Genomic DNA, 6000 nt, shown 5'->3' with positions numbered 1-6000 from the left:
TGTATTCTCATCAAAAGATTTGTACACTGAAATCAATGTGCACAAACTCAACGTGTTTGAATCATACGTAGACATCAGCTTTTTTCCTCCCCCCCATTTTCTTTTGTATATCTTCCTGTGCCTGTAAATGCCCAGAAAAACTGTAGAGTATATCCTTTTGGGTCCCAATTAAGATTCTGAACTGCTGTTCTCTGTATGATAACAACCTGAAGTGCTGACAACACGCTACCTGTCAACAGGCAAATGAAGGCCAACCATCTGTTCTACTATAAATTGTCTCCATTACTCTCAACTTGAAAATCTGCTTTAAAGACTCCCCAATTATCCAGTAACCTGAGCCAAACGACGCAGTGTTATTTTAACTAAAATCGTCATTGTATACAAGAAAAATAAACATAAAAAGCTCTGAACAAAGAAAGATTTTTGAAAAGTTGGTTTATGTCTGATTTTGTGTGTGCAGCTCTGATGTTTGTGCTGGAGCAGCTCAGAGTTGCAGAAGCAAAAAGTATCAGATTGCTGCTGGTTGAAATCCTGAATTTCAATGGATAGGGAGCTGGCTATACCCTCCTACCCGGAAGCTTTTTTCTCAAACAGGTTTGGTTTGATTTTATTTCAGTTAAGTTGGGCTTGCATCTAGTCCCAGAATCTTCATGTCCAAAAGTAAAGATCAGCAAAACCAAACACTAAAGCAAGGGTTCAGCTTCTGCCTGCTTACCTGTCCATAGAACATTCCCTATTCCTCAGACTGTCCTTGTGTTATTTGCTGGCTTCTTTCTTTGGGACATTCCCTGCTTGTTAAAACTCTGAAACCTCAATGGAAAGTTTACAATGGGACCCAGTACAGAATTTATATTGTTATAAATGAACAGATGCACTGGGCTGATAATCTAACCCAGATTTCCCCTATTCAGTAACCAAAAATTTGCATCAGCAGCTGGGGCAAGCAAGCAGGCCAGTCTTAAATGCTACTTGGGGGATTCATCTACTGATCACATCTACTAGACTATATGTAACAGCACTCAAATTTTGAACAGAGGACCCATTTACAGGGTCGATTTTACTCACAGAGCCAAAAAGCTCAGCAGACTTCCTATGTACAAAGAAAATATATTTTAAAACTGTCCGTAGTTTTTAATGTCTAGAGATTACAGATAGCAAAGATATCATTGACTGAATGAAAAATGATAGAAAAGTGTGTGGGCTTACTTTGCAGATGCAAGAATTAGGATATGGGATTCCACTGGGAAACCTGCAGGCATCTTCAGAACCATCTTAGGGTGCAGGTGGTAAATTGAAGATTCAAAGACAGCAAAGAAGAAATCCAAAACATAGACATGTAAATGTTTTTGTCATTGAGGTGACTTTTACAAGGCCATTCACCTGTATAAGGCCCTATTGACAAGAAAATGGTTGCAATTTGCAGTACTTAAATGACACAGAAACACTCCAAAATATTTAGCAATGAAACAACAGTACTTGATCCCATGCTATGGACCCAGCAACATGAAATAACTGCTTTTTATAAAGCCTTGTGCTGGAATAACACTTTGTGCTCCATGGTATTTACTAGGGAAGTTAAACACAGAGAAAAATAAGATGACACAGTTGCTTCATCATGAATGGCTTTTTGAAAGTTCATATTTCTTCATTCATACAAAAGAAAGTCAGGAACTTATAGACTGTACCAGATATTTCCAAGAAATTCAGAGAATGAGGCAAAGGTAAAAAACTGAATAAATGACTCCGAGTCATCAGAGTAACCATTGTAACACACAAATGAATCAGATCATTCAATACAAGGTGCAGCCTTCAACAGGGACACAAATCTGTGCTTGTGTCATGACTCTTGAAATATTGTTTTCCATTATGGACTTTATTTTTCCTCCTACAGATTTCTGTGTAAAGGAAAGTCTGCCTCCTATTTTGATATACTAAATTACTTTGGGTTTTGCTGGCTGGCTGACCTGATGGGAGTTTTGGTTTTTGGTTAGGTTTGTCATTCTCTTTGCAAAATCTGCAGCCAAGATTTTGATCCAGGGCAGTTGTGTTTGCCTTTGCACCTGCACTTGCTGCTGGCACTTACAACTTTCCACTGGTGCAAGCAGTCCTAGGAACCAACACACCCAAGTATTTCCAAAGAGTAGAACACAGAACTCTTTGCATTTCTGCCAGCTTCCTGGGGTATATAATCTGAAAATATGCAGACTGCTGAAATGTGGTGACCCGCTCTGGCAGCTACACCCAGTATGTATTCCATGAGTTTTGTCACAGCCAGTGCAGAGGAGGATCCATGTGCACACATACCTGGGCCTCTGACCACCTCCCTGCAGTCTGGAAATCCTCAGTGAATGGTCAGTCAGTACAAACTCTTTAAACTGGTGACTCATTGAAGAGCTGATCCACCTCCAAATAAATGCTGTTACTAACTTGAGCCAAATTAGAAAAATATCACATTATCTTAAATTTAGAATTACATCTGAAAGAAATATGGAGATAATACAGTAAATCTATCTTAATAAATTTGTACCAAAGTCCCAAACCAAGGACTATTTTACATTATGGAAGAGAAGGCATGTGAAGAGCACCATTTCTCAAGGTCTCAAACCAAAATAATGCTAAATCAGGCACCAAATGTAGCCCAGGTTGGATCTCACAGCCAGACCTCTGTGCTATTTCATACCAACATTCAATACTCACATCTCTAATCATCAACTATTTGGAGATTTGGGGCAGGGAGAGGATCTCCAAAGACAAAAGTCTAAACAAATAAAGCCAAGAACTTGTTTTCATCACACAATTACTCGTTCTGTGAACTGCAGCTACCTCGTTTCCTGTTGCTTCAGTCAGGAACAGTTCACTAAGGACCTGGGTACCACCTTCTAAACAAGTATGTCAAAACAGCAATCCAGCAAAAAGTGAAATACCTGATATATGAATACCTATTAGCTGATGTAATGTACAGTGGGGGAAGGAGGAAATGTATATTCAGCTTTGTGACAGGTATTTCAAAGCACCACATAATTAGCTTTGTTTAGTTATTTTAATTTTGTTTTTATTGGCAAGATGCAGCATAAAAAATCCACTAATTAGATAGGAAGTTCCCCTAAAGACATCTATCAACGGTTTCTATTAATACAGGCAACTGCGAGTAAGTAGGTAGGATGGAATAACATTCAAAACCAACTTTTAGTTAATTAAATTGAGGTCTGGATGCAAAATACTTTTCCCCCATCAACAAATGTTCAGTCGCATTTCTTAGAAAATTGGTGTGAAAAATAATCCTAAATCTGAGGAACCTGTCAGAATTTTGATTTCCATCTACTTTGTTTCTCATCACTTCAACACAGTAACACCAAGAATATTATCTCTAAGGCTTGCTGAGCTCCACAGAGAAATCCACTGTCCCCAGCAGTAAGAGCTGTGTATTCACCAATTAATGTTAGGTTTTGTTGGTTATTTTTGTATTTTTGTTGCTGTTGGGATACCAGGTGTTTGAGATGAGAACTTGTGGTTTAAATGTTTCATTTTTTTAATTTATGTTATAGTTTTACAGTAGTCAGTTTTGTAGTTTTTTATTAATAAGGTATAAAATGGCTAACTATTTTTTGTTATAAGGTTTTTTAAGGTTAAACTATTTAATTAAAAAATGATACTTACATTATTTTTATTTTTAACTTAATAATTAATTATTCAAAGTCCACAGTGAGGACATTTTTGTTTCATTATAAAATACTACTTAAACTTATGAAGAAGAAGGGTGTTTGATGTGTAGGGTGGTAGAACTTTTTTAACACTTGCACTTCTTGTCCTCACATAGTTGCAGATTAATAATAATTGAAGTACCACCAACTGCGGAGTCTGGGTCCTCTTAGACAGAAAACTCTGTTGGGTTTTTTTCCTCTCTTGACTAAAAAATATACAGAGACCTTTTGTGGTTCTCAGGCTGGCCAGCCAGCAATTGGCCATGTTGCCATCTGAGGGCTGCTGGTCAGGTGAGGTTCAACGGTGCAGGAATGCATCAACAGCCTCCAAGGAAAGATTTAGATTGGGTGGGTTTCAGAAATACATGGCCACAACTTGGAGACAGTGTGCTCTGCTTCTAATGGTGTCACAGAGCAGCAGGGAGGGAAGCAGGGCAGCAGCAGATGGCTTAGCACACATTCATTGAATATTTGGAGTCTTTGTGCTGTTCTGCCTGGGCAGGAAGGGCAGAAATCAGCCACATCCTCTTCCTGTGTAGGCTGGAGCATCCTCAGTGGGGCCTTTGTGTGGAGCCTGTGTAGACACCTGGCATGGCATTACACCACAGCTGGAGGGCACAGCTGCAATTTAACCAGCATTGAGCTCACCTCGGGTGTTTGCCTGTGTGTGCTGGGTGCAGGAACCTGCTGGGCTGGGGAGAGCAGGCATCGCCTGGCAAGAGCAGAGGCAACAGGGACAAGCACCGAAGCAGCAGAGGTAGCCATGGATTCCAGACTCCCTCCAGCCTTGTGGCCAGGCTCTGGGTGAGCAGGCAGCCCAGCATGGAGTCTGGATCCATGTGGAAATCTGGGGAGTGTCTCCTTCCCACACAGAGCAGGGATGCCTGCGAGCCAGGCGAGCCAGGCAGAGTCCAGCTGCTCGGGAGGGGAAGGATGCAGAGCCACTTAGAGAGATTGACAAGGCAAGGTCTGCTGAAGGACAGTCAAACAGAGCCTGCTCTCCCTGCAGATCTGGTACCAAGAGGGGCAGGTGAATGTCCAAGCTAGAAAAGAAGCCCTGCTTTAATTCCTGCTGTACATAATGCAGGTAGCAGGAAAGGAGCAGCTGAGGAGTGAATTTGCTGAACAGATACAGCACACAGTGCAGCATTCCTCCTCACATTTAGAAAATAACTAAAGCTCATGCTTATTTCCCTTCCCTTCTCTATATCTAAATTCATATTCTTTACCACCTGCGTGTGCAGAATGGAATAAATAATGATTACCACTGTGATAGAGAACTACTGCTAAAATCCCAGTAAGTCATCAAATGGTTGTTATGTACAAAGATAATGCAGTCAATAGTGAGGCTTTTTCAGCAGGGTTAGGCAGCAACACTATATGTGCATGTTTTATTAGTTACAAAAATGGGTATTTCAGTATAAGCACCACATGTAGATCAAACTGACAGACTCCTTTGGGATTAAGCCCCATCGCCTTCTGAATGCAAGACAAGCATAAAACCACTGCAGCAACGGGGAAAAAAAAATCAGCTTGAAAATAATTAAACAGCAAGGCAGCCACCCATAATGATATTCAGCAGAACACATTAGGGACAGTTTGCTGGGAATGCACAAGAGCACTCCAGTTGTTTAATTAACATTGAAACGGCGGTTCCACAAGAACTAAAAATCCTGTTAATTTATGTGTCTCTTAATGATGCTCATTTAAATACTGTCAACTTTTCTCCAGTTTAATATTCATGATTTTTAGTCATTAAAACACCACTCTCAGCTTGTGGATTCACCGAGAAACACAAATTGTTTGATGATGATGTCAGTTCTTTAAAAAGTTCTTTTCCCCTTAAAGTGTACATCTCTCAATGCTCATCACGAGGGTCATTGTAGTCTGGTCTATAAATACCATTTTTATCATTCCTATAATATAATAAACCACAATGTTCTCTCTCACCTTCAAAGACGAGCCCTGCTTGCATAGTCAGGAGTTATTTATGCAAAGGTAGTTATCTTTTTATGACGGAGCATCTCAGCTGGTTAATGTAATGGCTTTATATATTGGGATACTGGGCTCAAGTCCCACTTTAGATTATAAAAACTATTTTCATCCAGGGTAGGAAACATTACATTAAAGATAATTTTAGTGCTGGAAAGACGCTTGCAGCTGGATATTAAAAAGATACTGCCAATGTAGGCAGAAGTCAAATTTTGACCTCCCTAGAATCAGTAAATCCATGGTCTGAATGAACACTTGATTCCATGGAACCTTTGTTTACCCTGTCCTTTCCCTGTGCTGGCAAGTT

This window comes from Molothrus aeneus, chromosome 9, assembly GCF_037042795.1.
Source record: "Molothrus aeneus isolate 106 chromosome 9, BPBGC_Maene_1.0, whole genome shotgun sequence".
NCBI classification, from domain to species: domain Eukaryota; kingdom Metazoa; phylum Chordata; class Aves; order Passeriformes; family Icteridae; genus Molothrus; species Molothrus aeneus.
This window is presented reverse-complemented; position numbering follows the sequence as displayed.